The following is a 23,864-nucleotide window of genomic DNA, read 5'->3' on the forward strand; positions in this document are numbered from 1 at the left end:
GCTTAGGAGCGACTAAACTAAGCGGAACCTTCCGGGGATTACCTTCTCCGTACCCACTGCTTACACATCCACAGCCTGTCCCAATTAAGAGAGCCTCAGGTGTAAGGGAATGATGGCAGGGCTTTAATAATGGCTTAGAATCAACCAGTAATTGTATAGAATAGCGGAAACCTACTTGTGTATCGACCGTACAGGGTCCAGCCTCCCAGGTCCCAGGCGCAAACTCAGCGTGAACGGGCCAAGACGGGCTGGACTTAGGCGCGACTTTGGCGCGCGTCCGCTGAGCGCGGAAGAAGTCATGAGGACTAAATAGGGCGGCGCCTGTAGGAGAGGCTAGCGCCTGACCCTGAGTCTCCAATGAGAGGGAGACCAACAATCTGTGCCAGCGCCCTCCACAGCAAACGGGAAAACCTGTGGTGGAACGGGGCGCTGGCAAACAAAGTGACAAGTGCAACAAGCGATTTTAGCAGGTAGGTGCAAAGAGCAACATTTTAAAATTAGGCAGTAAAACAAGCAAAGTTAAAAGTACAGCGTAAAATGCATCAGCCAGTGCATTCCCCCAACAATGACCACTAAGGAGAGGGCAGGTCAGGAGGACTAAATAGGGTGGCGCCTGTAGGAGAGGCTAGTGCGTGACCCGGAGTCTCCAATGAGAGGGAGACCAACAATCTGTGCCGGCGCCCTTTACAGAAAGTAAACATAAAAGTTGTGCCAGTAGATATTAGAGTATTTGGTTTATCACAGTCTTGTATAATTTGATTGCATTTATCTAGAGCTACCAAAGTGACTGTCAGTTTAGAGTTGTTCATTGTTTTCTTAGGTAGTTTGAATGAGAAGTGATTGGTTCTAAGAAGCTCCTGAGAAAAGTCTGACTGTAAAGCCTCTTGCAAACAGTTCAAGAGTAAATTATCTTGGGATTTTGCACTTTGTGTTTTTTCTAATCACCTGTCCTCTGACATTATTTTGTGTAAATGATTCTTAAATTAAACTTTGCTATAAGTGTGTGCCTGTGCTTAATTTGAGCTGGTGGTTGCCGGTGGGGCCAACTAGCACCTATTTTGGGGACAAACACTTACTTTTCCTGATCAGACCTAGGCCCAGAGTAAGAGAGTGAAAACACACAAGGGAGAAAGGAGGAAGAGAAAGGTAGTAACAACGTGGCAAAGCAAGAATGCAGAAACCTGCAAGAGTGAAGTACAGGGGCATGTAGTGTCTGCTGGTGGATTAAAGAGGCATGAGGTGAAATAAAGACTACGCAGCTTTGGTATTCGACACAAAAACATTCAGTAGAGTCTCGTGGGCTTCCGAGTAAAACTTTGTTTTTTTACAAATTAAATACAGGGCGTTTCAATCTGTACCAGTATGTATCTGTACTTTCTTACCTCAGTAAACCGATCTTCCAGAGCTATTACTCTTTTAGAGGAATCTTTCACAATTTTTGTTAACTACTTGATAGATAACTGTATTTTTTTGTTGGCTATTTTAATGACATTGATGTCTTTTCAGGACTCCTCTCCTATCTGTCTGCACTAAATTGTAGATAGAAGTCCATGTTGAGAACTAGTATCATTACCCACTTGTTATGCTTTGTGTGTCAGTTAAGTACGCATCTCCTCCGGGAGGGCAATGTGGTGCGGATGAGAAGGGGGAGGGGAGCGCTGCTCTGGCTGAGGCCTATTTGAAAAGCCACATGTTCAGCTTCCTCTTGTATTGTAGGACTGAGCTGGTAGCCCTAATGTGAATGGGGAGTTCATTCCAGGCTTTGGAAGCTAGGTATGAGAAAGAGCAGCACCAGCTCTCGGTCTTTAGATGCGGAAGAGGGTGCAGTTGAGGGGGTCAGATGTAAGCAAGAGGTTGGCTCACCAGGGGTGTCTGGTTGGGGAGTGGAATTTGTTGCGGCTGTTAAGATCGGTGAGACTTACTTTGTGCCGTCCTTTTGTATGTACGTGTGAGTAGATGGAACAAAGTGCGCTTGTGGATGGGGAGCGAGTGAAGGTCTTTGAGGTCAGTGAATTTGTGGGTCCGAGGTGGGAGGTTGAGTGTGTCTGGCCACTATGTTCTGAACAACCTGGAGCCGTTTGATGAGTTGGGTGGAAATTCTGACATACAGTGCATTTCCATAGTCTACTTGATGGTGATAAGTGCATGCATTATTGTCAGCCGATGTTGAGAGGAGCCACCTCGAGATTTTTCTGGAGAGTGTGAGGGGGAGACGTTTGGTGTGGTCAAAAGAGAAGCTGGAGGTGGCACAAGAGAACACACTTTTGGTGCTCGTCGGAGCAAACAGCACAGTGGGTACAGGCACACGGGTTTCAGGGCATGGAGGGCTGTGGCGAAGTAGTGTCTCGGGCTATGCTGGGATGGCAGGGCCAGGGCGGGCAGCAGGAGAGATGTGGGAGGTGGTGGTGAGAAGGAGCAGGTGAGACAATGGCGCCAGGGGGCACCAAGGTGGAGGAATACACAGAGGCAGATGGTGAAAAAGAAAGTCAAAAGTGGCAAAGAAAAGAAACACTGGCCAATGGGGTCAAAAAGGAGCTAAGAAAAGTGGCAAAGTGGTCAAAGAAAGAAAAACGGAGGCCAAATTTGGGAGAAATGTGAAAGAGCAAACAGAGAGAAGAGTGGATCAAAAAGAAGCAAAAAAATAAAGCAGCAACATTGGTCAAAAAAGGTAAAAAGTGACAAAAGGGAGACCAAAAGTGTGAGTGAAAGAGCGGACAGAGTGATGCTGGGCTTTGGGATGAGCAGCAGAAACGCACAGTCTACAAACTATACACACAAGTCGGTCAGGCAGGGCAAGCAACACCTTCTCATTGGCTGGTCCGCGATACAGTCACCATTTAGAACAGTGATCCTCAAAGTACGGTCAGGGAGTCGCATGCGGCCCACTTGAACTTTTCATGCTGCCCCCTGTTCAACGCCTGGCTGCTGTTTACTCGACTATAAACGGGCAAGCATTTATATTTAGGTTAACCAAAGCAAAAGAAAGGAATAAAAGAATGTGTCCTGCACCACTTAACTTTAGAAAAATCTTCATGTTGGGAGACCTCTTTCAGCAAAAGTGTAAAAATATAACGTCTCTTCTAAGTTCAAAAAGAGTATTTCATTAACAATTGAACCTTTTCATTTAGAGCATCAGATTATATCAGTGCATTGGGAAGTATTTTTTTAAAGTATTTTTTATACATGATTTTAGGAGTATTCATACTCCCGCCCCCTCACCCCCTGAAACAATGTCAATAGTGAACTAAGAGGCAAGTCAGTTGTTTTTTATACCCTTAGGGTGGACTGGGTTGCTATTATACATAACATCATAGTTTTTTAAATCAAAGATAGGAGCAGGATTTTTACAGCGCACATCATAAAGTCATGCGCCCACTGCCAGGGGCATTAAATATAATGGGGTGGCCCAGTGACCCTCAGAACCTGGGTTCCAAGTATTGTACAAAAACAATGGTTCTGTTGGGAGATAAGTCCATTTCTTAGTGAAACTCAATTATACACAGTACTATCAATGTATTGCACAATATTATTTTAGAGATACTTTTTACAAACGGAAAAAAATTCGGAGAGAAAAAGAACACACACACCAATTTTTCGATTTTGCAAGAATTTTTCTTGTTTTTGAAAATCAGACATTGATTTGTCATTAGTAAAAAGGGTTGTCCAGAACATAATTAGCGTAAGTATATCAATAACAGATACGTGCTCGGGTAAATAATAGTGACAAGTGATGATTTGACTGTGTGGTGACACAATAATACATAAAAACAGTAGATCAGTCAAAAATTCAAAGTCAGTTGTTTCAACAAATACATAGGTTTTCTCCTTTTATCGTGGAAACTTGGTATGGACTGATTAGTAATACAACATCGACGTTTCGACCCTATCAGATGGTGCTGGCTTTATTGCAACCGTATCGGGTCTTCATCAGGATTAACAAAGGGAGGTGGACAACCTGATGGTTTGAAGGTTTCCTGCTTCTATCACTGTATGGGCAGGGGGGAGGGGTGTCAGCCGACACCATCAACGACCGAAGAATTGATCGAGGTATCTTTTGCAGTAATTACTTGGAATTGAAATATGGAAGGTAAGGGGTTAAGTGCCGCAGAAGCGATCACTTAAGAGTGAAGCTGCAAACGTCTGTCTCCTTCACGATCTGACAGTTGATGCGTTACCTAGGATGCTTTGGTGCTGTGTATCTGGAGGGCTTAAGGAGTCTTCAAGTGCGGCAGGGGCTAAGCCTGAATCCCGCAGAAACTCTTGCGGGTGTGAACTGATGGCGAGACATCAGTCTGGATCGGGGCTTGCAGTGGCCGCTAAGGGTGGAGAGGAACTCAACCCCGCTCCATAACACCATCTAAGTGGTGCCTGCGGGCTAAATGGAGGACCTCCAGTTGCATGTCACTACCTCATGAAACTAACACCAGCTCACCCAATATTATAAGGGTTTGTGGACCTGGCACATAGAATCTTTTGCTCTGAGGATCCGCAACTAAAACACTTACGCTAAAAATCTGTGCTTAGCATAGTGTGCCGCCCGACTTGTATTTTGCTGTTTCTGTCATTGCATCCAGATATGTGATGCAACAAGTAACATCATACCTACAACAAGTCAGGACTATTGGCTTTGTCAATGGTTATTAGTTGCATAAGATAAATAATTGCAACTATGGCTTGTTACATACAATATTGAAAAAGCTTCTGCTTAAAGCCCTGTTGACACTGTGGTAAATATAATTTACCGTACAAGTTTTTCCATATAATTACTGACAAGTAAAAGAATAGCTCAATCAATGAGAGTCAGAGTCCGTGGTGTCTGAGTCATACGGGCTTTAATCGGGATGGCTCGAGCCATGGAAATCAATTCCATCAATACAAGGATTCGGGGTATATGCAATGATGGCAAAAAGATGTCAACGATTTCTTAACAGTACATGACATATATAGTAAAACTGTACAATGGCGATGGATACAGTAGGCGTGACAAGTGAAAAGAATATGATAAGAACACATGTGCGTAGCAAAAAGGCGTGTACAAGGGTGTGCACGGAGGCGTGTGCTGGCAACGTCACAGAAAAGTGTCATAAGTGGGTGGGTGCGCAGAGGATTCTGCAGAGTCAGCTGAAACCTATGACCTGGGTGCGCGCGCAGTTAATATGACGTGTGATTGACGTGTATCTGGGGAAAGCTGAAGGTCTGACTTTTAGCACTAGTAGAAGAGACAGAAGTCTGGCATGTCAGATCGACCTGTTCCTATAACATGTCTGATATCTTGTATTTGGAGGATGTATTATCTAGAGTAAAAGGTCTCTCGGGCAGGGGCTATTCTATACTGAATGCATACGTGTCTAAGTGCAATGCACGGGGCCATGGGCCTACCATGGTAACGGGAGCAATGAATTACATGAAGGAGACAGGAAGGCTTGGCCCTTTGCTCTGCAGCCGGGAAGCTGTTTACCTATTTCACTAGACTGGAATGTGTTTTCGAGGAGGCTGGCTGATAACTTGAAGGCAAAATACTGTTTGGCAGGCAGGCCAGGCCGAGCCAGGCACCGCTTCGCTTGGCAGGAAGTAAGGCAGAGGTCGGGGATGCATCTCCATGTGGCAGCTTTCAGAGACAGAGACAGAAGTGGTTCGAGGGCAGAAATCAGGGCCTAGATCTGCAGAGCCAGGAAAAACGTAAAAGTGCCCCATGTAAAGACGTTGGCATGGCATGGTTAGGAACTGAATTATCAATCCATTCATAGTGGATCTGATAGAGGACATGTTAACGTTGGACGCAAATGTATTTGCGTCATCAGAATCGGTTGCGGAGGGAAGTTACATGCACTTTAAACTCGTACATGGAGACGTTGGGGTACACGTTAGGGGACATACCTGACCATAAAATTTTCAATTACCTCATTCCCTCCTTGTCCCCTACGGACCCATCAGGATATATCTATTTTCATGAGACCATCTATCTGTTCATATAACATCATCTGTTCTTCTTTCTTTATTTGGGAATGGGAACGTGAACTTGAGCGGGGAATACAAGCTGTGGCGCACAAGCCGCAAATCGCTGGCCCACATTGAAGACATAGACAACAACTGAATACTATGGCCAATATAATCCCTAGGAATTACAGTAGCTTCCATCCCCAGGCTGTTATTACACTCCAGAGCCAACCGGACCAAGTCCAGGAGCCTGGGTTCTGATGTATCTGATGGGCAATTTCGTGAAGTCTGGTGATGGCCTTATAGACTGATGGCGCGTTATTAGGAATAAACACGCAACAACTGGATCCGATGACTCTACAAGCTCCGCCCCTATCGGCCAGGATGACATCAAGGACAAGGCGGTTCTGAAGAACAACAAGTCTCATAGCAGACTGCTCCTCTGTTAAGTTGCCCAAAGTGGAAGTAGTCTCATTCACTACTGCTTCGAGGATTCTGGTTAACTTGCGTATCAGTTTACTATTTGAGACAGTGCCTAAATAAGGAAAGAATCCTTTATTGAAATCTGTATATTGTTCCCATGTAGTTTCAGTCTGATCAACGATTGGGAGATCTCTCTTGTGTCTAACGAGATTGAGGCGGGAATTCCTGTGATAGTCAGATGGGGCTAGAAAAACTGGTGGCAATAGGAATGCAATGAAACAAGTACCATCCCAATCTAGAGGTAGACTTACATAAGCTGTATGACCACAAATGAAATAGGAATGTCGGGAAGCTTTGAATGTAGACTTGCCTTCATCACTGAATTCGACCACAGTAGTACAGTCACTATGGCCTAGATGTACTGAACCATTCTTTCTGACACATAATACACCTTTTGCTGGTAGAACTGATATAGATGGCAAGTCTGGACTAGTTTCTGACTGAACATTTAGAATCATGAGGTTAAGTGTAAAGTTACCTAATCCATACACTTCATTTTCTAAGTCGGTCCCTGTCATTTGTGGAAGACCTTCTTCGTCTGGGAAACATGCTTTGTTCATGACTGTGTTCAGGTTTCCCCATATCCATTTGCCTTGGGAAACTCTGGATTCGGTGTCTAAAGAGGATATTAAACTAAACCATGCACCACAGGAACCATTATGTGTAAACGGGTAAGGAAAGAGGGGCAGAGCTCCCTTGTAGTTCTGATATGGAGGGAGTCGGCCACATATCCAACAATTTGTAGCATTGTTGATCTGGTGAGAATGGTGTAACATACGGATGAATGTATTGTTGCGCAGCGCAAGTCGATAAGACAATTCATGTGGGGGTAGTTCACTAAACGTGTGCTCTGCAGTGTTATTAGAAAAAGAATGTGCAATAGGAAAGTACATATATAATATCCAACTGATGCAGATTAACGTAAGACTCAGAAAAAACATAATAAGTAACGTGCAGATACAACGGCTTCGGAGATTTTTACAATAATTTCTTTTCTTGATCTCCTGTCTATCTCTCTCTCTCTATTGGGGTCTAACTTGTACATGTCAAGAAACTGTCTAACCGCTTCACCCAGGAGGGGACTTAAACAATTAAACTGTCTGACTTACTAGACCTCAATTTCATTCGATACTCCTGCTGAGGAGTTTTCTCTACCAGGGGGAGTTTAGTATCAGTGTCTGGAATGCGGCAGGGCTGGGAATCAGTCTTTGGCGGAAGTCCATAAAATTTCTTCACATGGCTCGAGTGGAGCCAGCCTTTTCTTCCTTCTAGTTTCACCGCAGTCCTTGTGGTCAACAAAACGATCTTCGGCTCTTTCCAGCGGGGCTCCAGAGGGCTTGACCGATCAAAATTGTGAACTACGACGACATCTCCTGGGACCAGCTCATGCGGTTTCACCTCGGTGTTGTCTGGAAAGGCTGCCGCAACCTGTGAACGACATGATAGTAGTGCAGACATCAAGGAAGCAAGGTAATCTGTCAGCATAGTACTGTCAACATCGGTTATTTTTCGTGGCATAGGCGTCCCCCACATATTAGGAGGCCTACCAAAGACCACCTCATACGGGGATAGCCCTGTCCTAGAATGGGCTACCATTCGCATATAAAAGAGGGCAACTGGTAAAGCTACTATCCAATCTACGCCTTTTTCTTTACACACTTTAGCAAGACGGGTTTTCAGAGTCTGATTGTGTCTCTCCACGAGACCTGCTGCCTCGGGATGTCGGACACAGTGAAACTTCCATTGATAACCTAACAGAAGTGAAACCTGCTTCATGAGTTCGGACGAGAATGGCTGACCATTATCTGAATACACGACACGGGGCAAACCGTACCGTGGGAAGAATTCACGAACCAACTGCTTGGCAGTGGTCGGAGCAGTGTAATCTGGGACGGGATATGCTTCTGTCCATCTGGATAGGGCACATACAACCACGAGGACATACTTGAATCCTCGGCATCTGTCCATCTGGATATAATCCATCTGGAGGACTTCAAAAGGATGGTCGGGAGGATGAAATCCACCTCGTTCCACGGGAATACCTTTTCCTGGATTGAACTGACAACAGATCATGCAGGTACGCACTTTCTGTTTTGCTGCTGCTCGTAAATGTTTGTTAAACCAGAGGTTCTGTAAACTGTCTAACATGGCTTTCTCTCCCAAATGTGCTGGACTGTGTGCAGTGTTGATAATAACTTGAACCATAGAGTCGGGGAGAAACCATGTGGTCTTTCCCTTCGTCATCCATCCCTGTTCAGTCTGGACCCCTCCTTGTTCAGTCCATCTCTTTATTTCATCAGGAGTAGCATGTGTCTGTATGTCAATGACATCTTGTGTGGGGTCCCTGACTGTCATGCAATGTGTCAGTGAAGATACGTCAGTCTTTGTCATATCAGTCGTATGAGTATGAGTCTGGGCTGTATGTTTAGCTGTTCGATCTGCCAGGTCGTTACCCTGGGAAATAGTATCTGTAACTTTTGTATGTGCTTTGCACTTCATGATGGCTATGGCTGTAGGCAAATGTATTGCTTCCAACAGAGCTTGGATGAGGGGACCATGCTGGATTTTGGCTCCGTGAGAGGTCAGGAAACCTCTCTCTTGCCAGAGGACACCGAAGTCGTGTACGACTCCAAATGCATAACGTGAATCTGTGTATATATTTACTTTAAGGTTCTTGGCTCGTATACAGGCTTGGGTCAGAGCAATGAGCTCTGCTGCTTGAGCTGACAGGGTGTCAATACGATGTGTTTCTAAGACTTCAGTTTCAGTGGTCACTGCATATGCGGCCACTAGCTCTCCTGTACTTGTTCTCATACATGAACCATCCACATAAAGTGTCAGGTCCGGATCGGGTAGTGCAACATCTGTCAAGTCTTGTCTGGGCTTCGTGATTGTGTTAATGACCTCCACGCAGTCATGTTTAGTAGGATCCGTTGTGCTCGATGGTAAAAGTGTAGCTGGATTTAGTGTATTGCAGCGTCTGATTTCTATGTGTGGTTGGAATAATGTCAATTCATAACCTGTCAGTCGTGCTATGGTCAAGTGCTGAGTCTGTGTTCTGTTTAGGAGAACTTCCACAGAGTGTGGAACCTGTACTGTCAATTGATGTCCTAATACAATGGAATCACTTTGTCTGATTGCTAGAGCTGTTGCTGCAACTGATTTCAAGCACGCAGGCAAAGCCTGGGCTACTGGATCCAATGTACTCGAAAAATAAGCACACGGTCTGTGTTTGTCTGCTTGAACCTGAGTGAGAACCGATAACGCTGTGCCATCGCGTTCTGTAACAAAAAGTGTAAAAGGTTTGCTGTAACATGGTGTCGCTAAAACAGGTGCTTGACATAAGGCTTTCTTTAACTCGTCAAAAGCTTGTGTATGTTCCTGAGTCCAAGGGAGAACAGACGAAGACGCTGCCTCTTGTGTTGTCAACTGTATAAGTGGTTTGGCTAGAAATGCATATTGGGGAATCCATTGTCTGCAATAGGAAGTGAGTCCAATAAAGGCTCGTACTTCCTTCTGTGTCTTGGGTTGTGGAAGATGTGCAATTAACTGGATACGATCAGGTGTCAGCTGCCTACCCCACTTGGACAGCAGGTGCCCAAGGTACACCACTTGCTGGGCACAGAATTGTAACTTCGAATTGTGTCCCTTGTCGGCCAGGAAATACAAAACTGTCAGTGATGCTTGTTCACACTCTTGTTCACTTCGGGCGGTGATCAACAGATCATCGACGTATTGGAGTAGGGCAGTGTTAGGAGGCATGTGAATACTGTCAAGTTGTCGTTTCAATGCTTGGCTGTAGATGCTGGGGCTTTCTGTGAATCCTTGAGGGGCGCGTGCAAATTTGAAGCTACGGCCATTTAAACAGAATCCGAAAAGGTATTGGCTTTCCGGATCAATGGGGACACTAAAGAAGGCGTTCTTGAGATCGATTACAGTAAAGAACGTCTCCTCTGAATCAATAGCTGTCAATAATGAAGAGATGTCTGGGACCACTGGATACTGTGGTACAATGCATTTATTTAACTCTCGCAAATCGATCACTAATCGATAGACTAACGGTGCATTTGGATCAGTGCGTTTAAGAATCGGAATGATAGGGGAATTACAAACATTCGAATCGGTTTCTACAACCACTCCTTGTGCAATGAGCTCGTCAATGATTTTCAGTAAAGCCACTACAGCATCAGGTGGTAACTTGTATTGTCGGATTCGGGGCAGTACAACTCCTGGCTTGAGTGTAACTCGGTATGGTGTAATGTGCATACAACCTACATCAGTGGGGCTTGTGCCCATAAATGTGCAGGAACATTCTGTAACCTGGGATCAAAATCTCTCAACACATAATGACCCTTGAAATCACGAAGGAACCGCCTTACTCCTTCCGGAGAACAACAAATTACAGCTCCTAGAGCTTTCAGGGTCTTGATACCAAGCAAGTTTTCTGGACATGATTTCGTGAGCAATAAGTCTGTAGTACGGGATAATGGACCAACTGCAAGGGGAACAGGTTTCGATACTTCATTAACAATAGGCTTTCCTGAAAATCCAAGGGAAACATTCTGTGAGCCTGAGAGGGGTGCCCCTGGAACCTCGTCATGACTAATGGTAGTTCTGCTTGCCCCTGTGTCAATCTGAGGTAATTGAAAATTTTATGGTCAGGTATGTCCCCTAACGTGTACCCCAACGTCTCCATGTACGAGTTTAAAGTGCATGTAACTTCCCTCCGCGACCAAATCTAAAGACGCAAATACATTTGCGTCCAACGTTAACATGTCCTCTATCAGATCCACCATGAATGGATTGATAATTCAGTTCCTGACCATGCCTTGCCAACGTCTTTACATGGTGCACTTTCACGTTTTTCCTGGCTCTGCAGAGCTAGGCCCTGATTTCTGCCCTCGAACCACTTTTGTCTCTGCCTCTGAAAGCTGCAGCATGGAGATGCATCCCTGACCTCTGCCGTACTTCCTGCCAAGCGAAGCGGTGTCTGGCTCGGCCTGGCCTGCCTGCCAAAACAGTATTTTGCCTTCAAGTTATCAGCGTAGCCAGTTCAGCCTCCTCAAACACATTCCAGTCTAGTGAAATAGGTAAACATATCCCCGGCTGCAGAGCAAAGGGCCAAGCCTTCCTGTCTCCTTCATGTAATTCATTGCTCCCATTACCATGGTAGGCCCATGGCCCCGCGCATTGCACTTGGACACATATGCATTTAGTATAGAATAGCCTCTGCCCGAGAGACCTTTTACTTCAGATTAAACATTCCCCCAAACACAAAATATCAGACATGTTACAGGAACAGGTCGATCTGACATGCCAGACTTCTGTCTCCCCTACTAGTGCTAAAGTCAAGCCCTCAGTTTTCTCCAGATACACGTCAATCACACGTCATACCAGCTGCGCGCGCACCCAGGTCATAGGTTTCAGCTGACTCTGCAGAATCTTCTATGCATCCACCCACTTATGACACGTTTCTGTGACGTTTCCAGCACACACCTCCGTGCACGCCTTTGTACACGCCTTTTTGCTACGCACATGTTTTCTTATCATATTCCTTTCACTTGTCACGCCTACTGTATTCATTGCTATTGCACAGTTTTACTATATATGTCATGTACTGTTAATAAATCGTTGACATCTTTTTGCCATCATTGCATATACCCCCGAACCCTTGTATTGATGGAATTGATTTCCATGGCTCGAGCCATCCCGATTAAAGCCCGTATGACTCAGACACCACGGACTCTGACTCTCATTGATTGAGCTATTCCTTTACCTGTCTGTAATTATATGAAAAAAAGTATACGGTAAATTATATTTACCACAAATCAAAAACTTTCTATCCTTTCCTAATACCTGACTATGTACATAAGGACCCTCTTGATCTACAGGAACCTCAATAAGGGGCAAGCCAACCTCCCTCTCTAGGCTATTTCATGTGTATTGCTGATAATCAGGGTAATCGGATTGTGCATACTGGTACATCTGCTGTGTGACATGCTGTGTCGCGGCAATAGGCTAGGGCTGCGGTACCGCTACGGTCTGTTGTGGAACCTGCATAGGCTGCACGTTCTGCGGAATATGTTGTTGGACCTGGTCCTGTCTAGGTGGACGTGGTCTCTCTTTGGTTTTACCTGTGGCTATATTGTGTTTCAGAACTGCACAATCGTTTACACAGTGACCTGGCTGTTTACAATAGTTGCATGTCCCTTTAACAGGAGCCGCCGAATTATTGGACTGTGTCGTACCCCTTTTCTGACCATCAGCTGGAACTGACTGAGCAACTAACACCTTCATTTTCGTGTCTTTCATACGTCTCTGTTCGTGATCATGTTCCTCCCTAATTCTGTTCTGGTGGTACTGTAACATTTGTAACATTTGGGAAGGCGTATTTGCTTGCCATGTGCTCTCGACTTTCAATACACGGTTCTTAACCTGGGGTAATGAATTCTCGACTAATTTGGTCACAAATAGGTGTGGGTAAGACTCGCTACTTGTTTTCAGGCCACTATTAATAATAAAACATTTCTCGAATCTAGAATAAAAATCACTGGTGTCTTCGTCGTGTTTCTGTTTGCAGGCTGAGATTGCATCCCAGTCCTCCTTTTTAGTTGTCAATAATCTTGGCAAAACCTGTACTAATAATCCTGGTAATGCTTTAGTTTTCTCCTCAAGACCTAAACCTGGGGTTCGACCGGTTTTTTCGTTTTCCAATTCAGTCCAATTAATCTTTTTATCTCCCACCTCCCATTCTTTTTCTTTGAGTTTCTCGTAAATACCGGCAGGCAATAGCACTTTCAGTATTTTCATAATATCGGGATATGTATAATCTCCCATGAGTAACATGTCTTTTATTTCACGGTGAAACCCTGCTGGATCTTTATCATGACTAGGCACTATTTTCTTCATTTCTAATAATTCCATTTTAGTTATGGGCGTGTATACAAATACGCGTTCAAGTGTATCATCTGGTTTACGGATTGGATGTACTTCTCGTAAAGGATTCTGTCTGTCTGGGTGAAAAGGATAGCTTACTGGGGGTGGAACCGGAACGAAATGTGGAGTCAAGAACGTTCTGTATTTATGGCGTTGTTCGAGAATTACATTAATCAAATCAGTACCTAGGCCTCCATCTATTCAGGAGTAAGTCTTGCAATAGATTATACAATGGACCTGGATCAGATTGTTGGTTTTCATACTGTACAATAAGATGTTGGGTCATGTATATACCAGCTAGTCGCTGTTCTTCTGGAGTAAGACTCAAAAATGTTTGCACTACTAAATCATCTTTATATATACTGTCATCCCCGGGCCATTGGACTGCGGACCGGGCTAGTTCCTGATCACGTAAGGTATTGAGTTCATGATAACCTACTCTTTCTTTCAAGATATTATCAGTAACTTGGAAAATATGTTCAAGAGAACATTGCTCTGGTATCGGGGAAAGGTAACGTTTCTTGCTTTCTGGACGAATGGGTCTGTTGCAAGGTCTATCAAGAGAATACTGTTTAGGGAGTTTCGCCCTACCTACGTAAGCTATCGTGCCTTGAGTCGCTGCTGTATTCTCTGGTTCTTCCTCCTCCTCTGAGGATTCTTTGTCGTCTGACTCGGGTGTTTTATCAGCTTTGCGTCGGGCATGTATTGCCACTATTACCTTACGGATCTTTCTAGTCATGGTATCTATACATTTCTCTTTGTCATGCTTACAATCGGCAATATTCTGACTCCATTTTGTCAATCCTTCCATTTCTTTTTGAGAATAACCTGGCTGATCTTGTTCCCTAATCAAACAATTAATCAAAAATCGCATTAATAACCCTTGAGTCTCAACTTTCTGATATGCCATGGCTTCACGAACACATTCTGGACCCTCCCCCGATCGAATGAAGTGATATATTTTGTCTAGGTGTTCTGGCATTTCTGGTAATGTCATCAAGTAATCAGTAACACGTCTTAAACGTAATGATGCTAACAACAGGTCCCCTTGCTTGCCAGGGACAGGATCGTATCTACAATCTCCAATTATTTCTTTGAGCTTTTCAGCTGGGCTTGCTTTAGGTGTACGCTGCATGGCTAATTCTCTCATTGTCAATCGATGTAATTGTGGCGGGGTGCGATAGGGACCTCCTGAGGCACCTCCTGAGGCAGAACCATGAGCATGACTTGACGTCAATGGGTGTGGGAAAGGTACATTTAACGGGGACGACTGACTCTGAGTCGCATCTGTAGCAAAAGGGTTAAGGGGACCAATAGTAGGGGGACCAGTAGGGGAAGTGACACCAGGTGCGGGAAATTGGTGACGTGGAGGGGTCGTGGCTTGATCAGCAGGAATATGCTGTGACAGATTATTATTAGCAGGTTGTACGGGTACATTGGTATATGCGGGAGCTACATCATCTAAATAGGAAGAAAGGAAAATATCTGCTGCGGTCTTTTTATGACGTACTTTAGTCGGAACCAATGGAGGTGGCAGATCATTTGGTATTTCCGGGGTCGCCTTGGGCAGGCCCTCGGCCAGAACTGGATACAGTCCTGTTATAAGGGCATTACTCTGTCTGTCGTGTTGTTCCATTCTGACTCGCTGTCCTTCTTCTAGTAGTTCTTTTTCTCTTGCTTTCTCGGAATCCTCTCTACTCTTTTCTGAGTTTTTTCTCTGTCCGTCTATGCGATTCTTTGCGCCACAATTCTATGGCATCTTTCTGTGATTGTCTGGCTTTCTTTTTCCATAACGCTTCTTCTACTCTCATGATGCAGTCGGCATCCCATGTCCCTGTAACGGGCCATCTCTGATTCTCTGCCAAGTCTTTCGTATAGTCCACCCACAAGTCTAAGTACAGTATGGCATCTAAGCCATGCTTATGGTACATAAAATGACCTGGAGTGTCCCTTGGTGGGACGGGTACTGCTTCTTCGAGTATCCCTTTCCTAGTTCCTATCTGTCTTAACTTTGAGAATAACGGCATGGTGACCTTACTCTGGACGCGAACACAATAAACACAGTAATGTAATGCAAACAATCACTCATACCACGACATTAAACACATTGAAACATTTCAAACAGATATTGTCTAAAACATGCTATAACAAAATACTGAATCACTGAATAACTGAATTACTAGATGTACTGCTGAACAGTACAGATACACTGATAAAACAGTGCAGACCGGATCTGTGTACCCAAACCCGTCTTGACCGGATACAAATCAATGCACCCGTCTTGATGCGTCCCCAGCAACGGTACTCACCGGGAAGCACGGAACGGAAGGCCTCGGAAACTCGACCTGACTGGACTGCTACGACGTCACTGCTGCTGCGCACTACGCATGCGCCTCGACACTTCGGACAGGTGGGCCTCTGGACACCTCGGACACTGTTCTCTCAGCTGGGCTCTGGTCGGGATCCTCCGCACTCCTCACCGCCTCGTCTGGATGTCGACCGCAGTCTCCGTCACCTCCCGTAGGCCTGAGGGAGATGCAGGAAAACCTGCAGATGCGCATAGGAGTCCGTCACGGCTGTGGTAGGGGGCAAGGCCTGCGACGCATCGCCGGCGCGTGGGGTGGGGGAGGGGTCCCTGTTTGGGCGCCAAATTATGTGGTAAATATAATTTAACGTACAAGTTTTTCCATATAATTACTGACAAGTAAAAGAATAGCTCAATCAATGAGAGTCAGAGTCCGTGGTGTCTGAGTCATACGGGCTTTAATCGGGATGGCTCGAGCCATGGAAATCAATTCCATCAATACAAGGATTCGGGGTATATGCAATGATGGCAAAAAGATGTCAACGATTTCTTAACAGTACATGACATGTATAGTAAAACTGTACAATGGCGATGGATACAGTAGGCGTGACAAGTGAAAAGAATATGATAAGAACACATGTGCGTAGCAAAAAGGTGTGTACAAGGGTGTGCACGGAGGCGTGTGCTGGAAACGTCACAGAAAAGTGTCATAAGTGGGTGGGTGCGCAGAGGATTCTGCAGAGTCAGCTGAAACCTATGACCTGGGTGCGCGCGCAGTTAATATGACGTGTGATTGACGTGTATCTGGGGAAAGCTGAAGGTCTGACTTTTAGCACTAGTAGAAGAGACAGAAGTCTGGCATGTCAGATCGACCTGTTCCTATAACATGTCTGATATCTTGTATTTGGAGGATGTATTATCTAGAGTAAAAGGTCTCTCGGGCAGGGGCTATTCTATACTGAATGCATACGTGTCTAAGTGCAATGCACGGGGCCATGGGCCTACCATGGTAACGGGAGCAATGAATTACATGAAGGAGACAGGAAGGCTTGGCCCTTTGCTCTGCAGCCGGGAAGCTGTTTACCTATTTCACTAGACTGGAATGTGTTTTCGAGGAGGCTGGCTGATAACTTGAAGGCAAAATACTGTTTGGCAGGCAGGCCAGGCCCCGCTTCGCTTGGCAGGAAGTAAGGCAGAGGTCAGGGATGCATCTCCATGTGGCAGCTTTCAGAGACAGAGACCGAAGTGGTTCGAGGGCAGAAATCAGGGCCTAGCTCTGCAGAGCCAGGAAAAACGTAAAAGTGCCCCATGTAAAGACGTTGGCATGGCATGGTTAGGAACTGAATTATCAATCCATTCATAGTGGATCTGATAGAGGACATGTTAACGTTGGACGCAAATGTATTTGCGTCATCAGAATCTGTAGCGGAGGGAAGTTACATGCACTTTAAACTCATACATGGAGACTTTGGGGTACACGTTAGGGGACATACTTGACTATAAAATTTTCAATTACCTCAACACCACAATGTTGCTGCTCTTGCGTTTCAAGAAGAGAAGGGAAATCCAGAAAGAAAATGACTCTGAAGGATTTCCCTTCCCCACAACGCTCACCTGGCATGACGTCAGTAACTTCTCCACTAGTCAGACCCTTCAGGATTTTGCGGTTTGTCACGAAATTGGCACTTTTGTAAAACTGCTGCGATTTTTACAAAAGTGCCCACTAAGATATCTGTGTTTGCTGTAGGAAAAACTGCCAAATAAAATGCCGCAAAATTGCCGCTGAATTTCCATATTTGTGCCGCTAAATTTCCATTTTTGTGCTGCTAAATTTGCTAATCCAATGCCTATATCCTGGGGGGTCTGGGGACTTCCTAGAGCTCCTTTAGGAGTTGGCAGGGCCGGACTGGGAACCAAAAACCGGCCCTGGCAAAGTGCCTGGCCGGCCCCCCGGGGGGAGGTTGAGGGTGCCACGGAGCTCTTTGCCGGGGCCGGTTCTCGGCCGATTTTGCAGCTACGCTGCAAAAACGCCGGGGCTGGTTCTCGGGCGAATTTGCAGCTACGCTGCAAAAACGGCCCTGTAACAAAAACGGCCCCCAGGGGTCCAAAACCGGCCCCCACCCTTGCGGCGCACCGGGGGATTGCCCGGTGCCCGCAAGTGCCAGTCCCGCCCTGGGAGTTGGTGTGTGTTCAGGCTGTGGGAGTGCGGGTTTCCCGAGTTGTGCAGTTGTAGTCAGTCTCTTGTGCCTTCCTAGAGCCCTTGTGGTAGTGTGTTGAACCGCCTTCTCCTCTGTTGTGTGTGATTCTGCGGGTGCTTGAAGTGCGGATAGGTTGATGGCAGCCCAGGTCAGCTGGATCCTTAATGATGGCCGGGTGTATTAATTGGTTTTTGTGGTAGCTGTGCCTTCTACTTCCCTCAAGCACTTGTTCCTTTCGGCTCATTTGCTTTGCTGTGGCCCCTTATTGTCCGGTGCTGTACCTCGCCTGTGCCCCGGTTTGTGTCTGTTCCTTAATATGTTCCATCATGGAATCCCAGTGTCCTGGACTCCTTAGCACGAACACTAGTTTGCTGAAAGACTTAAACTAATTTAGATCAATGGTAAAACTGATTTTTCATGCGTGACTGCAGCAGTGAAGAGGCCATTAACGTAAGGTTCACAGCTGAGTTTTGATCGAAAGCTTCCAGGGGAGTCCTGTCTCTGAGGGCTGCCTTTCAGGGTGTCTGTTCCGTCACACTATAGAATTGACTGCAGGAACATCCTTTACTTAGGGGCCGAGAAGGCAGTCATCCGGAGCGTAGAAACATCTAGAAATGGCGCTGCCAGGCTGCTCCTTCGCCTTCCTAAGTATGAGTTGGTATCGCATCTTCTTCGGGAGTTTCACTGGCTGACCGAAAACGCATACAATTCAAAGCCTTGTGCTATATGCAGGAGGATAAATTTGGAACTGCTCCATGCTATATTCAAGATTTGGTGGTTCTTAAGTCATCTAACCAGTCTTTGTGTGAAGTGCCAAGAATTCATCGAGTACGCATGGGGCGGGTCGCTCATTTTCATACCTTGGTCCGAAGCTCTGGAATGACCACCCGAAATCGCTGGGAAACTGCCCTGTTCTCGCGGTGTTTCCACCCCTCAGCTATGCATTCCTTCCACGGATCACCACTGCCAGGCACATCACGTTCACACTCTGTTTGGACCGCAGAACTCCATCAATAAGATCCTGAGACCATTTCACACAAACTGACTGGCTGCCCCTTGCGATCTTACATTCGATTTATTTTCCTGTCTCTCTCTTTATTATGTCTGGAAGGGCGTGCAGATCCTTCTCAGCCCAGACTCCAACTCTTTATGCATCCTCGGACCACGACTCTCTAGTTGGTCTGCTGTGCCAATTACCCCTCTCTGGACTAAACAAACAAAATAGTAAAACATAGAATTACAATCCGTGAGACTTTCTATTCCATTGTTCGTTTGTAGCAGGATAAATCAGCTACCCATGCGAGTGTGTTAATGTCTCCAAAGACTAGCTCCTTACTATTTAAAATCATTAATATAAATATTCGCAGTACACAATACAGCTTGCGCCTGTACAGTAATTTCACTGAGCCTGCAAGTCCTGCGCAATTAACAGCAAAGCATCCTGAAGTTCAAAGAGGTGCCTGTCCATGTTAAAGCTTTCCATGTTGAGTCATTTCTCAAGTGGACAAAATGCCCTTAAATGAAAGGCAGTGTAGAGCTGTTGGCCCTAGGCCCACATGCTACTGAATGATGGACACAGACACCGTCATATTGCTTAGTTAAATGGCCAGTCATATTGCTTAGTTAAATGGCCACGAGCACATGCACCTGTGCCCTTTTATTTACAGGGTCACGTCACTCGTGACACCTGTGGTGGATGGGTGTGTTGTGCATGTGTGTCCAGCCCTCAAGTGCGTGGTTGGCAAACTAAGCGCCTGCTGAGACACTAGAACGTGTCCAGCACAACACTACATACTTCCCAAACTTTATTAAAACAAAGTCCAACCTATGGAAACAAACTAGGCACATAAGACACCTCTCAGTTTCTCGGTCTTGAGAGGCAGTGCACAGGACAATGTGGGACAGATGCAGCTGGGAGCATCCAGGCATTTCGGCACATGTCCATAATGTAACCATCTACTACTGGAAACGAACGATGCACTGATGGAGCCCAGAATCTTTGGCAGCCTGTTCTTCGGATCAATGTCCACTTACACAGTGTTAGATGGACTGTGTGTTCTTGCAGTGATGCTGTGGATGTCGGACAACTTAAACATGGTGCATCTGGAGCTTCGGTGGAGTCCTGCTACAGAGTCTTCTTTTGAGGGCACCTGGGCACTATGATGACTAATCTGCCAGGACTGGAATGACGCTGATCATGCTTAAGACATTATCCTCCAAAGCCCCGGTGCCCTGCAGTACCTTGTCGGTGGAGCCACTTCAGGACCATCTCTCGTGCCAGGATCCTTGGGTGCAGGAATGTCATTGAGCCCCTTAAGCCGGTCTGCCACAATACCACGTGGACTGTGTTATGTTATGTTATGTTAAATGAGTTTTGTAGAGCGCTGAGCTACTCAAGTGTCCCGGCGCTATAGACCCAAAGGAAGCACAGTGCAGAAGAAGATGGCAAGTTTACTGAACAAAAAGCCATGTCTTAAGATCTTTCCTGAAAGCTAAAAGAATATCATTCTTCCGCAAAGACAAAGGCAGGGAATTCCACAGTAGAGATGCCAAACGTTTGAAGGAGCGACCTCCAATACGGGCTCGTCTAATTGCCGGGACAGTGGCCAAGGCCAGAGAAGAGGACCTTAGTGATCGAAAAGGTAAATAGAAGTTCAATCTTTTCCTGATATATTTTGCGCCGATGCCATGAAGGGCCTTAAAAGCCAGAGTAAGCGCTTTAAAAGTGATGCGTTTCCGAACTGGAAGCCAGTGGAGGGCCTTGAGAAGGTCTCTCGCGCTTGATCTCTGGTGAAGACCAAAAATTGCTTGCGCAGCAGGATTTTGCACAGTTTGCAAACGCAACAAAAGAGATTCAGGAAGGCCTAGGTATAACACATTAGCATAGTCCGGACGTGAACCTATCAATGCTTAAACGATAGTTCTTCTGTGGGCTAGAGATAATAGTGGCAAGAACTTCCTGAGCATTTTTAGGAGACCAAAACACTGTCCCACTAAGCCAAGGATCTGTGGCTTTAGAGTAAGACCGTTGTCTACCTTCACTCCTAGATTCTTGGCCACAGAGTTGGCGGCAGAAGGAGGAAACATAGCCGCCGGCCACCAGGACTTCCAGGCCGGATCGGGGGGGCAGCCGAAAAAAAGCACCTCTGATTTATCTGAGTTGCACTTGAGGTGATTTAATTGAAACCAGTCAAACAGCTTCCAGGCATCTCCTTAAACTCTCTCTGTCAAAAACTGTGTTCTTATCATAGGAAAAGAGAAGCTGAGTGTCGTCCGCGTACGAAACAATCTGGGTGCCGTAGGACTCAACCAGCGCTGCCAGAGGGGTCATATAGATATTAAAGAGAGTAGGGCTCAAGATCGAGCCCTGAGGAACTCCTACCTCCAAAGACGGCACTAAGACGGAGTATGGGGGGGCCCAGACCGTTTGTTGGCGATCAGCCAAGAAGGACTCAAACCAGCTAAAGGCCGTCCCCCCTCAGTCCAATCTCAAAGAGTCTTAAAAGAAGACGGCTGTGGGGGACGGTATCAAAAACCACAGAGAGATCTAACATCACTAACATCGCCTTTCCGCCAGAATCCAAAACCTCCTTGATTGCTTCCGTCACTTCCAACAGTGCTGTTTCTGTGCTCATGTTTGCACGGAACCCAGACTGGGTCTGATGCAGAATGTCATTAGTCTCCAAAAAATTGGAGAGCGAGGAATGGACATTCTTCTCTACGACCTTTGCGAAAGCTGGAAGGAGAGAGATAGGTCTGTAGTTGGCATGGACCATAGGATCAAGGTTGGGTTTTTTCAAAAGAGGGAGAATGAGGGCCTGCTTCCAAACCTGAGGGACTACTCCCGTGCTGAGAGATAAATTTAGCACTGGGTTGATTAAGGGATTAATCACTTGCGCTTTTTTGGCAAGAAGCTTGGCCGGGCAAGGGTCCAGACGTGAGCCTGATTTCAATTTGATAAGAAGGTCCGAAGACGCCGTGAGGGAAAGGACAGGGAAGTTCGAAAGAGTAGGCCCTTCAGTGGTGGTAGAGGGTGGGGAGAAAGTAGCAATGGAAGCTGCAGCAGCATCGGACGGCAAAAAAGATGCCTGAATATTTTTAATTTTTCTGGCAAGAAATCTGCTAATTGAGCAACTCACAATTCAGAGTGGGAGAATTTAGATGTGATCGATAGAGGTGAAGTAAATTCCTTTACTATTGCAAAGATTTATTTAGTGATGTTAGTGGCTGCCTCGATTCTCCTAGCAAAATAGGACTTTTTTTTCCAGAGTGATGTATCTTTGATAAGTCTTAATGCACTCCCTGTAAGTCTCTTTAGATAGTAGATCGTAATGACAACGCCACGCTCTCTCGGCTTTTTGTGCAGGGCTGCTTGTGGGACGCCTGGGGGCTGCTGCAGGATCACTGACAGAATCCAACAACATTGTTCTTTCAGCCTCCAGGGGAGGTGACTTAATGGACTGTGTGCTTGCCAACAGGACACAGGGGCAGATGGGCTGTATGATGGCCGTATGATGGCCGTATGATGGCTGTATGATGGCCCCTGTACACTTGGTCTCTAACTTAGATAGCGGAGCCTCAGTCTCTTGGTAATTTGCTGGGGCAAGGCTCCACCCTGGTGATGATTCGCGCCTTCGCTGGATTGGTGATGCACATGGCGATGATGTTATGGTAGCTATTAGACTTGGATGACCGGTGATAATGATTCATCTGGAGTGAAGATGACTGGAGGGACTTTGCTCTTAACCGTGGCATCTAGGGTCATGAGCAGGGATGTCGTCTGACTTACACTGCTGACAGTCGCACTGGGACGTATTGGGGAGAGACGCAGTTCGCTCTTGCTGCGGCTTATGTTTGGTTCTCCCATTGAGCTGTCTCCAGGGACGTGCTCTGTCTTGGTGGCTGTCTTCTCTCTGTGGGGGCACTCTCGCCATGTGGTACAAGTCCTCATTCTTCTCCCCTTTTTTGGTCTTTCCATCACACCTATGTTTGGCCGGTTCTTCAGTGTGACAGACTTGTCACTTCTTTCCTCCTTGATGTGGCCTCATGCCACATTTTCTTCTGTGTTGCGGTGGTGACAGCTTGCCACTTGGGACGTGCAGCTCTCCTGCTGGTAATCTACTGATGTATGCTCGGTTGACTGCTAGGTGGTGCTACAGGCACTTTTGCTGCTGAAGCAGCTTTGCTTAACTGAGTGCCGTGAGTGATGGCGCTGCGGGTCTCCTTACACTCTTCTTAGCATGCCCAGCTTTAGTTGAGGTCGCTGGGGCATTGAAGGCTTTATATGCATGCCATCCCTCTAGGTTGGCTTAGCCACAGGATGCTCGAGGTATCTATTATTTTTTTCCACGTGCCGTGTGGTGAAGCAAACGCAAAGAGATAATGGACGGAGTGCTGAATCTTTTCAGACTCCACCCACAATCACAGATCTGGGCTGAATCCATCATTGTTCTTTAGCTCACTTCGCCACCTCAATTCAATCAGTCTTGACTCTGTGCCTCATGGAAACAGTCCAGCCCAAACTGCCAAGTCGGGTCTTCCCTGGACCAGAAACCATCATCCTGTGACTGGTTTTGGGGTAACACCCCTCATCAGCCAGGCTAGCTTGAATCCAGTGACAAAGTGAGCAAGGGAACGATGTCTGCGCTAACCCTGCCAACTTAGGGCAAACACAAAGAGATGTGTGGTGAAGCAACAGCATGGTGGTGCTGCTGACTGTTGCCCTTAGCGGCAGCCTTCTCTTGAACTGGCAGCAGCAGCATTCTCTGGATGCGCAGGGGTTAGAAATGCAGGCTGAAGCTCGTCCTGCAGGTGCATCTAATTTTAAATGTAGACCCCTGGCGGGGCTTCCGCTGCTCTGTGGAATGGCCTCCCCTCCCTGCTAGCACTGCCAGCCAGGAGGCCTCAGGGAGGGGGCACGCTCTACTCCCGCTGCAACAAGGTCAGGCTGCTTTCTCCGTGTTAGGCTGTCACAATATCCTTTCGTCACTCTGCAGGCCCCTTTC

At 46.2% G+C, this 23,864-nt stretch overlaps 1 protein-coding gene across 2 annotated transcripts in view; it reads left to right on the plus strand.

Annotated features, from left to right (window-relative positions):
• Positions 1-23,864, plus strand: part of ACADSB (acyl-CoA dehydrogenase short/branched chain) — a 399,459-nt gene that overhangs the window by 158,485 nt on the left and 217,110 nt on the right. The gene's annotated exons all lie outside the window — the stretch shown is intronic.

This window comes from Lissotriton vulgaris, chromosome 5, assembly GCF_964263255.1.
Source record: "Lissotriton vulgaris chromosome 5, aLisVul1.2, whole genome shotgun sequence".
Taxonomy (NCBI): domain Eukaryota; kingdom Metazoa; phylum Chordata; class Amphibia; order Caudata; family Salamandridae; genus Lissotriton; species Lissotriton vulgaris.